Raw genomic sequence first — 12,006 nt, 5'->3', positions numbered from 1 at the left:
CTTGCTCGGGTCTTAGCAATTCCCATGGCCCTCATGTGCCCCATTAGCTCAGAGTTCCTCATTTTGTTCCCTGTACTGTTTCCCGTAGTGTGCAGAAGCATATGGGTCTTTAGTTATTTTTCTTTCTCCTACAATCTTTTCATATGTTTTCAGTCCTTTTGCGCTTATATAACACCTACATGCCAAGACACATACTGCATATGACCTAATCAGATCTAAGTAAATTACTGATGTACAAGTGTTAGGTGCACAGGGCCTCTTGGTTCACCAAGGCTCACTGATCACCAGGCTGTAGCATCCCTTTCATAAACTGATCCAACTTCGTCTTAAAACTGGTTTTAAAACTAATTGCTGCACTGAGTATTACTGCAATCCCGATTAGTGATTTAAAACTTCTGGACTCACTAAGTCTATCTTCATTAGGAAGATCTGTTTTTATAATAATTGTCTCTAAAGAGGGCCTTGGGGATTATTAAGAGATGGCATTCATTATCAGCAAAAATACCATGAAGAAGTTTCCTAGACGTATGTTGATGTCCTAAACGATGTTAATTTTTTTTCCACAAGGAAACAGAATTTTATTTAAAAGACATAATTATCTTAATAATTATCTCAAAAGCCAAATTAGATTTTAAGCCTTAGAATGGTCTGTGATTTCTAGGTGGCTGACACCTGCAGCGCTTAGCAGGTGAGAAAGGATAAGGCTGGTCCTTTGAAAGAAAAAGTAAAAGGGGAAGGAGGAAGAGAAGTAGTAGCGTCATTGGCAAGGAGAGGCTGTGGAGACTCTGGCATCTGGGAAGGTGAAGGAGTTGGAGAGAAGTGAAGTCAGGCAGCAAGAAACTGGCTTTGGAGCAGTATTGATGAATACTGGGAGAATATGGCAGAGAAAAAACAAAGAGTTGTGTTTTTTTTTTTTTTTTTTTTTTTTTTTTTTTAACTAGGGATGGGTACAAGAGTGGCTGGTAGCTGGAAGACTTCCTGGAGGCCGTGCGGTGGCTTAGTGCCCGGTGAGCGGGCTTGCAGCATGCAAGGGAGAAGGCAGGCTGGGGCCGCTCAAGGGATGTGTTGGGGTTGTGTGCTGTGCTGCCGTGGCAGAAGGGACACGCCAAGTTGAGTGTCAGTGCTCTGCAGCTGCTGAACCCGTAGAGGTCTTCTGGCTTTACAGACACTCGAGCTAGTACGGATGAAAAGACAGAACTGATGCAAGGAAGCTGTAAGAAAGATGAGAGCCAGCTGTCCAACGCTACAGTCACCAAAGGACTAACGGTGTCCAAGGCATTTCTCATAGCATCTAACATGTTTTTTCCTCATGACTGTTGTTACTGTTGAGGACACAATTCTAGAGAAAGAGGGAATAGATCGATTCACTCTTTTTCTCCCCACTCCCCCCCTTTTTTTTTTGGTATAGCTTGACTTGGCGTTCTTGATACTTAGTTTGATCATTGTGGGTTCTGAGGCTTTCTAAACCAGTATTTATTGCTTAAACAATGTGCCTGTGAGTGGTGCAGAATCTCATGTCCAAGACTGTTGAAAGTAATACTGCAGTAAATGGGAGTGAGAAAGTAATTTTCTGTTAGGAGATCACTTTCTGAATGATTGTTTTTATCTGCCTCTAGAAGAACAGAAATGTTTATTTTTTATGGAAGCTGAGAGATGGTCATGAGGAAAAGGAAGCAGTTATTAATTGATGATTAGTTATTATTTTAATATTTATGCGGCACTGTAAGTGTGGCTGATGCCCCACAGGGAAGGAGGATCATCTCTCTGCTTGAAGAGCCTACAGTTGAAATTTAACCATGGCAAGGACTGCTCGTGGCAGATGATGTGTTTTCATCGTTCTCTGCTCTGCCTCAGCTTTTCAGCTAAATCCCACTTTAATTCCCCATCCCACAACTCTTCTTTTGCCCACTAACAGAGGGGAGCCTGAGTGGAGTAGGAATGGTGAGATCAGAGTCTAAAAGAGCCTGATCAATGTGGTAAACAGGCAGGATCGGAGGTCTGATCTCAGTACTGTATCTTGCAATCCTTACCCAGAATTGCAATAATGTAAACAAAACTATTCCAAGAATAAAGAGCATGGGATTTGGTGAAGACCTGTACTTCCCGGACCCTCTGGCTGGCATCCCAAGTAAGATCATTCTTGCAAAGTATTTAAACAGACGCGTTTAACAGCAAGACCTGGCCTGCATGGGGCTGGTTGTTAGCAATCCTGTGAGTTCTTTTTTTTCTTTTTTTTTTTTTTTTTTAAGGATGTTTGCCCTGGCCTTTTTTCTTACTGAAATCCCCTTCCTATTTGTATGCTCTGATGCAATTGTTTCTGGATTTACTGTCTCTGTATTGATACTCTGAAACTACCCCCAGCTCACTGCAGTTACCAGGACAATGAACTCTGATGGATATATTCTGACAAAAAACCATATATTTAGTGATTAGTTGATATATCACAAGGTTTATACTGTTAAGTAGTTAAGTTCCTCAAAGTGTCAAACTAAACTCTTTGATTTAAAATACATACATATGTGTGTGTATATATTTATATATATATATATATTATATATGTATGGCAGCCCACTTGAAATGGAGTGCATTTGAAAGGATAGCTGAAAATATGTAATACCAGGAGAAACCAACATTTATGTAATGTATCTCTCATTATCAGAGAAGCACAGTGGAATGGCTAGAACAGAAAACGGGAGTCAAACAGCCTAGGTTCTATTTCTGGCTACAGCATATCTTCACTGATTCAAATTAATTGGAGCTAAATACAGAAATTTCTCCTTATATAGGATTTTTGATCCACTTTCAGAACTCTGTAACAGGGATATACTGTTCTGTTATTCTAGCAGATGATCTAAAAAACACGGAGGGGGAATGTTACTATATTTTATATTCATTTACACAAGATTTTTACGAGAGCATCAGACATATGACTTCTGTGCTGGGAGAGAGGAATCCCTGGAAATCTGTAGCTATTGCCAGGTGCTAATCTTAATCAGAAATCTGTTGGCTCCACTGAAATTTTGCATACATATTTTTCTCAGTCAGGTCTATTTAAATAAGAGAAATCTGTATAATATTCTTATAGAAGTTTCTGCGCAGAGGATCCCTCTTCTAGAGGGCAGGAACCCAGGAGTGTGGTGCTGTGTAAAGGCATCCCAGTGAACACCAAACAAGCTGTCTTGAAGTACTATGGCCGTGTGGTATGTGAGTTTGTGTAAAGCTTTGTGCAAGCCTGGTTGAATTGCTGCCTGGTAGGGACCTGCCATAGTTTGGCTGTCCGTACACTGTACGGACACTGTAGTCGATACAGCCTTAGAGATTCGCAGACTTGAAAGGAAACTGTGATTCCTCTTTGTTTCAGCTAGCTTCCAAATATTGATGTTTTTTGTATGAGAGATGCAAGTGTGGAGGCTTGTTAGTAGATATGAAGAAGAGACAGTCTAAGCAGGAAAGAAATGGACTTTACAAATAAATTATTTGGCAGTTGTTTAATCCTCTGGACTGGCTGTGTCCTCCCGTGGGCTGAGCCTGCTGTCCTGGACTGCACAGAGCTGTGCGTATCCCTTTTGGTGCTCAATAGCTTCCAGGAGTAGGACCTAAACCAATACTTACCATGCACAGTCCTGAAATAATTCACAGAAGGAACTGTAACAGAATGTGTTATCATCTTGTCACTTTAAGTTAGAAATTAAAGCTAACATTGCCAGGGCAGAGGGAGAGAATTTGGGGAGCGCAATTATGCCAAGGACTGCACTATTCCTGCACTCTGTAGCCACACGGCTGGAAGAGAAGGGGAAACTTGCACATGTTATGCTAGGACATTGCTTTTGGGAAGAAACACAGCTTATTTCCTCTTTCCACAGCTCTTTTTCTTTCAAGTTGTGCCCAGAGCCGGTCCAGCTTTGCACCAGAGAGCTGTGGCAGGATGCATCCCTCATCTTGGGTGAAGGCCCCTTCCCATGAACAGGGCTGGTGCCAGTTCCTGGGGTAACAGCAGCCCCAGCCAAAATCCCCTGGGATCACGCTCGTTCCCATGCAGAGCTTTGTGCTGGGTGGTCGCTAGCTGTTAGCTGTTTCCAAACCTGTGGGTTGGCAGCTACAGAGCCCCTGGGTAGGTTTTTGGAGTGGAGAGACGGGTGAAGCTTTAGGCAGGGCTTTGAGAAGATGCTTCTGGAAGTACCTGAAGCTATTACCAATGCTAAGTTCACTGAAAGTCAATTAAAACTCAGTGAGACTTGGGCTCTTAAATCTTTACGGCCCTTTTCTTACAAGTTAGCATCAGTACCTGAAAAACCTGATCTACTGGCTGTGCCTCCGCGTGCCATCCATCCAAGGAGCTCTAATCAGAGCTGTAAATAACTATAAATCTGTAATACCTTATGAATTCTCTGTATTGACTCGAGTTTTGGGATGTTCACTGTATGAACATATTGATTTTAGGTTAATAGGAAAAATAACCAGGTCAGAAATAAGAGCTCCAGGTAAATCGCTTTGCCGCAAGCACCTTTCCATCTGATGGCAGACGGCGCTAGGGCAGGAGGCTCCTGCACAGGAAAGGTCACCGCCAGCGGTCTGTGTAGCGAAACCTTCTCTGCTCGTGGCCAGATGGGAGAACCGCTGAGGGGAACCCGGGTCGCCCGGGAACTGCTGCGTGAGCCCGGCGCGGCCATGTCGCGGTCGGGCCGTACGCGAGACGCGGCTGTTCTTTTTTATCTCACCGTTAAACGACGCCTCGGCGCGGGGGGGGCTGTCTCTGTCGGCGTCGCAAGCCTCTGACGGAAAGGACGCCCGGCAGCGTCCTCCCAGGCCGTTAGATAAGCAGGGCGAGAGCCGCCGGAGCGGTTCGTAGGTCCTACTCCTGGAAGCTGTTGCTCGCCAAAAGGGACACGCACAGCCTCCGGGGAGGCTGCGGGCAGGGGGCCCGGCCCCGAGGAAGGCGCAGCCAGAGCAGCGGAGGTGTAACTCACCACAGACCGAGGAAAAGATCCCCAGGTTATCCCGTCCGGCAGCTGAAATCTGCCCGAAACCGCTCTGGAGACTAGAGGGAAAGGTATTAGTGATCCTCAGAAAAAGCCAGACTGACTGACACGGATGTAGCTTCAGGCTTAGCCGCAAGACTGAGAGCCGTAGAATTGGTAATCGGAGCACATTTCTTCTGGTCAAACTCCGTGGGATGTTAGCTGGCATCGTTCTAACTCAGCCCCTCGTCCGTGTGGTTTATAAAGCGAAAGAGCTTTTTTGCCCTGTTAACTTCCTGAAGTACAGTGTATTGCTTTCGTGTTTGCAATAGAGCTCATGCTCTATTTTTGAATAGCATAATGAGTGAAAAATGACTTTATCCATCCTGGTGGCAGGACAGCAATTTGTTGCGCTGCCAAGTGGAGGACCTGGATCAGAAACAAATTTGGGCTCTGCGCCAGGAGAACTGAGACATATTTTTGAAGTGAGGTACTTGGACTCTAGAGGGAGATTGACTGAACTGAGCTGCTTTCAAAAACATCCTGCCAGCTGATCCACCAAACGCCACGGGTCTGTGTCTTCAAACGGGCAGCTCTTCTGCGCTGAGCTGCGTGGGGTGCTCCAAGGCGGCTGTAAGTGGAGGTGAGGAATTCCCAATACTTTGGGCAAAACTTAAGAAGACATTCCTGTCTGGATGTTCATCTTTATTTAGCAGCTATTATTATCATATTCCAGCAAATACATGTGTGTGATGAAGAGTACGGGTTGTTGGAGAGGAGGTTTTCCTTTTCATGGGGGTCAGGGCTTCAGTGTGGGGCAGCCCCTTCCAGCTCTGCTCTCTCCATGCGTGGTGTCTGCTGGAGCGAGCTGCTTCCCTATTTTATTGGGCCATATTATGTACTTGGAAAAACTTCAGGTACTTTGAGTGAGACTATAAAGCAAGATGTGAAAACAAGGGGAAGCATGTTGCTAGGACTGTTAACGTGTTTCTCATATTTGGGTAGACACAATATTGGCAACTATGATTGCATGATTAGCTCATTGACAGGTATGTTTGTTTATGTATTTTATTATTTATATATAACGTTAGTTACTTCAGAGAATGAAATGTGGAATCAAGTGTATTAGGAGTGCTGTCTGGACAGTAAAAAAAGGAATTACAAAATCAGAAGAAGTCTATATAAACATGAGATGTTCTAGATATTCACACACAAAATATTTTTTTAATTATGCAAGAAATAGAAGGTTTCAAGTAAAGTTATCAGGGAACATTTTTAAAGCAAAGGAAGAACTTTTTCTGCACAGTCCATAGTTAAAATGTGGAATTCCTTGCTACAGGCTCTTCCTCAGGACATGGCTAGAGGAGCTTTGGTCCAGCCAGCTACTGCAGTTCTTACAGTATACTGATAAAAGACTAAATGGAGTGAGGTAACAGGGACATAGAGGGAGAAATAAAGGTAGAGGGTTGGATGCTGTTTCCATTAACACTGGGGTGAATGCAAGGATACACATAAGGACTTATTGGCACACATCCCTGCACACACATGCTTCCTTGCTCAGGGCAGTCAGCCCCACCAGAGTCTTGCTATGGCCAGTTCTTCAAGCCTGAGGGGGTTTATAGACTCCAGGTCAGACTTTGGTACAAGTGCGTTAGGAAAGGCACCAATGAATTCCTATAAATGTGCAGCCCTTCTCCAAACAGTGGTGTGCGTTAAAGTGGCTAAATTTGCCTTGTTGTCCCCTTATTCTCCCTGTTGTCTCTTGAACAAGGATAATAATCTTGCATTTTGACACAAAGTCAGTTGTACTTCCTTTACTTTTTCTGCACCTCACACCACAGGATCTTCATCCATAGCTAGGTGTGATGTACCAGAATCACTTTCCCCATAGCAGGTTGTGTGCCAGAGACCCCTCCCCACACTGGATTTGCAGGGGAGTCTTCATCCAAGGAGAGTCCTTACACCTAACAGCCTTCCCACAATTCACTCCTTAGTGCAGTGTGTCCCCGGCTCCCTAAAGCTGCTGGGTGTGTTTGAGAGTCCAGCATCAGCTGCGGTTATGTTCTGGGAGCGTGCCTGTTCCCATTGCTGAGGCAGTTACTGAGGACAAAGCTTGTTCCAGACCATTTATTTTTCTTTCTGCACTATCGCAGTAGTTGCTGTAATAAATAGCAATAAGTGAAAATAAGAATAATATACGTATTCGCTGACCTTAACTGGCCAGTGCTTATGGACTTCCTCACTCTGCAGAGTTGTGCTCTGCTGCTGCCTGCCCTGTAGGTACTGGAGTGTACAAATGTTAATCTGCCTTGGGACTGGGACCTGCACATGGCAACAGATGAGGCGAGAGGACAAGTATCATACACAGAGAGGTAGGCGTTACGCAGTTCCTGGGGTCCACGGCTTTTCCTCTGAGTTGAATACGTGAGCTGTTTGCTCTGTGAACATCTTAAATTGTTGATGAGTGACAGGGACCAGTCAAGGGATTCATTTTCAGGCATAGCTAAGCACTGACTTTGCTACACGAAGCTAAAAAGTTGTATTGTCAGTTTGTTTGCTTTTCCTCCCCCAGACTTGGTATTCCTCTGATTTTGCAGCCAACTCTGGGTTGTTTTTATTTGGACCAGACCATGTCTTGGGGCAAAACTGCCATCGCAGCTGAGTATCATTAGGGAAATGAGGAGCAGGGTGTGGGGTGGTGGGTGCAGGAAGCACCTCCACTCCCCTCCAAGGATGGGGGAGTTGACTTTGCTTGCTAGACAGGTTGGTGGGGTCCGGCATGTGACACTCTCCAAGCAGTCCTTTGCCAACACCCTTCAGCTACAAGCGGCTCAGGAATCTCGTCAGGTGGAGAGCTTTTGATAAGTTAAGACTTGCAAGCTATGTGGTGTGGATTGCTCTGTTGCTGTCCCAGTGCTTGTTGGGGGGAGGGTGGCTTTTTCATTATTATTATTATTTATTCATCATTTTAGAAAGTGGTACTAACAGAGCAACAGGGATTCAATGCGTCTGACTTGTTTATATCCAGGATTCTGAATTTACCAATGAAGATTAATCATATGGTTGTTGGTAGGTGGTAAAGTCCTTTCCTTTAAGTAGTACAAATAAAAGTTCATCTATTGCTTAGCTGTAACATTTCCAGTTTGGAAGAGAAAGACTGCTTGGTTAAAATTGCATTGATTAAATAATCTGGGGTAGGGAAAAAGCCAGAAAGAGTTTGTGAACTTTCTTTGCTAACTCCCTTCCCCCCCCCCCCCCCCCCCGCCTTGTGTTTAGATATCAGTATTATGTTGCTTTGTATCTCCCATACTTTACAGACTACCTTGTGTTATGTCTTAAATTAGTTGGTATAGCAACTGGACTTCGGTATGTAATTCCTGGCTTTCGATTTTATCTAGTTGGTTTTGACCTTTGGAATTGAGTTGTGTAACTCAAGGTGCGAGTAACTTTTTTTTTTCCACTGAAGATGAGACTCGTGTCATACAAGACAGTAAATAATGCCGCTTTGTAATTGCTAGTTCAGTGTGTCACAAGTTACTAAACTGAAACTTTGAAATTTTGTAAGCAATTTACCTGACGAAGAAGAGTACTTTATGAAGAGAGCCAGTGTATATTCCAGCCGCTTCAGCAGCGAATGCTGAGCTGTATAACCTGTCTCCTTACTTCCTGCTAAACAGGATAACAAAAGTATTCTTAGAAAAGAGATATTTTGAAGCATTGCAGAAACTTTTTCAGTTCAGCACCTAGAAAATAAAAATGTTTTTAACATCCTTTCTTTTTGTTTTGGCACAAATCATAAATGTTCATAGAAATATCAATAAACAGACCCTGGAGATGGGTTACTCCTCATTAAACATGCATGTGCAGTTGTGTTCTTATTTCTTTAGACCTGGGCTTCATTTTGAGGACAGACTTTAATTTCTGAAAAATATAATTTAAAGCTATTTATAGCACTTCATGATTACCTGTAACTGCTAATGGAAAAAAAGGGGGGGGGGGCAACAGAGAAATAAATACGTAACAGCTGCAGCTGCTTTAACTCTATTAAGGCTAGTAAAAAATCAGTTCTGAGCATCTGAGGGAATTTGATAATGGGGAGAAGCAAGTAAAGCGTCTGTTTGGTTGTGAGGAGTTTTGCAGGCAGAACGCGGCGATGCAGGAGGCTCCGGATCCCTCTATTTAAAGTTTACTTTGCTGTTTGTCTTGAGTAGGGTCAGTGTTGTAGTGAATAATTTATAGGCAGCATGAATGAGCTCATTAGTCACCTTTTCAGAGCTTAAATGAGTTTTGTGGTTGTCATTACATGGGCCTTCTGTTCAACGGCACAGCAAAATGACAGTTTGGCAGTTGGCTGGCTTGTAGCAGGACAGCCTGTCTCCTTTCACGCCTGGATTTGCTTTTGTGCTCTATTGAAACTCCCATTCTATTGCCCAGTGCTGGTCCAGTAACTTCCAGGAGTTTCTCCAGTTATAGATTTTTTTTTTTTTTTTTTTTGTTATTTGTTTGGTTGGTTATATGTGAGGTTTAGTTTGATATTGTAATGTTTTCACATTGTATTACTTTTATTGCATTATGGAATAAAATATTGAAAATGAATAAATAAAGCCCTATGCATGCATGAAAACAATAAAAATTGTTTTTTCTTCTAACATGTTTCAAGATTTTGTCATAGCTATAGCAATTTTTGTCTCTGGTCACTCAGATGCTTATGAAAGTGCTAAACTGTAATGGAACTAACTGGACCTTAGAAGTAAACATGACCATAAGTGCTTATAGGACAGGGGAGTTAAAGGAGAAAAAAAAAATCCCCAGCATTTTTTTGTACTACTTTGGCTATCAAGGCTCGATTTATCTTTGTGGTTGTGAGAAACCTGTGGGATGAGAAAGCTGGCAAAAATCTACCAGGTGTCAGATGCTCTGTATCTACCAGATCACTTCAGCTGTTAGCTGAGGTTACTTGTTGCCAAAAAGACTGGCGTAGTGCCATGAGACCCAGCATAAATTAATGTGGCAGTGGGTAAGTCAGCCCGTGATCATAAGGATTTTCTGTTGCAGTGGAGAGGCCAAAAGCTATTCATATTGAAACCTACCTAACAGAAGATTATTTCAACAGCCAGGGGCTAATTCTCTTGTCATAGCCAGCAACAGTAGTTTCTGCTGGGACGTGGGTAAATTCAGCTGTTTCTTCTGTGCCAGCTCACTGCCTTCCTTTCCAAATATTGCTTATCCGCTGTGCCTGGCAGCTGCTCCTCCAGATCAGCCTTGCAGCCCACTTGCCCTGTAGCTCCTTCTACTGCAGCTTTGCATTGCTTTTGCTTCCACTCACTGTTGCATTTGGTAGGCTAGTACGTAATATTAAAAACAAATCAATGACAAAACTCTGCTTAATCTTTTTATGACACTAATAACTTGCTCATGAACCAGCAGCCTCACAGCATCTCTTCTTGGACAGAGCTGTGAGTGGGCCTTGCTTGTGCTTCACAGCTGCATCACCTCGTAGAGGTGATGAGAAGAGGTGAGGGAGAGGCTCTCCTCACTCTGTCTGCATCGAGGCACACTGGGAAAATCTGGACCTACGTCTTGCAGGGTTTGCTCTGGGACTAGTGTTTGAGAAATGCGCAGGAAGAGCAATGCTGGGTGATGAGTAGAAGGGAGCACCTGGAAATATCCTGTTGTGCAAAGAGCTAGAAATCAAGCTGGGAATCAATACAGCCACGGCTAGGAAAACCACATGGTGCAAGCAAATGGTCAGAGAAGAATCGTAGCCTACTGGCTTACTACACTAGTGATGGCAAGTGCTGTTTAATGTCAGTGTCTGGGATCCTTTCCTTTATGAAATGTGAACACAAACCTCACTACCTGTGAGGTCCTGGTGGGAGTTAACTTTGCATGCATAGATAAAGGACAAAATCATGAAGTCCTTGGTGAAAGGAGCAGTTTGTATTCAGGAAAACTGAGGACTTGAGCTGTTGTCCAGAAAAAGTTTTGCCTTCGTTTTAGAAATTCTATTTGGCAAAACCACTTAGGAACTTTATAACAGAACTTAGTGTCTTCATTACAGTCTTCCCCAAAGCTTGTGATCTTTATTTCAGTGCAGTGTTGGCCGCTGCTTTTCCTTCACCCTCCTTAGAAGAATACAAATTCAGTTGATTTCTGGTTCTGCTGATTACATGGTATGTTTCACTTCAGCTGCCAAATGGCAAATGTGAATGTTAAGATAACTCCAGGCTGACTTTTGCTGCATTACACCTGTACAGCAGACAGCAGAGTTCAGACACCAAACTCCAGAAAACACGAGTCTTTCTGTATTCAGCCTCTGCAAGCACTGCAATGATACTAGAAGTACTGCCTTCTATGATCGTTTGCATTTACCAGCTATGCTAGGTTAAGTGTGATTTTAGACCAATATAGCCAAGCTAACCGAAAACTCCAGTATGTTTATTCCAGCAGCGTTTTGCTTCCTGCTAGCTAGGCTGCTAAAATAAGCACCACTTGCAGAAGCTTTCATTTACCAATATAAGCTAAGTTTTGATTTGAGGTGCTAGTGTGTTGGTATAATTACACTGGTAAAGTATCTCTCATACAGACATGGTTTAATAAATGTATGTAGGACAAACTAGCATGCATGATATTTTCTTCCCACTACGCTCGTGTACAGAAACAGGCTTGCTGGTAGTTTGTCAGCTGTATGTAATTTTAGTGCTAAGTACTCATTTTCTTAGAAGCTGCAAGCAAGTGTTACTACAATAACATCGTAAATGTGCATGCGTTATTTTATAAAGGAACTGTTTCATGAAAACTCTGGATTTTATTGTAAGAAATCCGCTATATTTTAGTCCGTAAAACAAAAAAGCTGTAGATACTTTTTTTTGTTTCTTGTCACCTCTGGCAAAGCTTCATGTTACTCTTCTCTGTGATTCAGTTCTATTTCTGTTGGGTTTCGCCAGTTGGAGCAAATGAGAATTTGAGGGATAACTAAATGAAAGGTTGGAAAAATATTCTCTAGCTTTGATTCCATGTGTCTCAGATGAATAAACCAAAGGTAGGC

The 12,006-nt window shown here is 43.1% G+C and overlaps 1 protein-coding gene across 3 annotated transcripts in view; it reads left to right on the top strand.

Annotated features, from left to right (window-relative positions):
* The window catches only part of FOXN3 (forkhead box N3), a 218,709-nt gene that overhangs the window by 61,298 nt on the left and 145,405 nt on the right, over positions 1–12,006 (top strand). The window contains exon 1 of one of the 3 annotated variants that reach the window (XM_062575900.1): positions 5,513–5,601. The exons of the other annotated variants lie outside the window; for them this stretch is intronic. The gene's annotated coding sequence lies outside the window, so the exon portion shown is untranslated. Of the gene's footprint in view, positions 1–5,512; positions 5,602–12,006 lie in introns of those variants that run through there. 3 annotated transcript variants of the gene reach the window in all.

The sequence above is a fragment of the Rhea pennata genome, chromosome 5, assembly GCF_028389875.1.
Source record: "Rhea pennata isolate bPtePen1 chromosome 5, bPtePen1.pri, whole genome shotgun sequence".
In the NCBI taxonomy this organism is placed as follows: Eukaryota; Metazoa; Chordata; class Aves; order Rheiformes; family Rheidae; genus Rhea; species Rhea pennata.
Note: the sequence above shows the minus strand (reverse complement) of the source record. Positions and strands in the feature narration are given on the sequence as shown.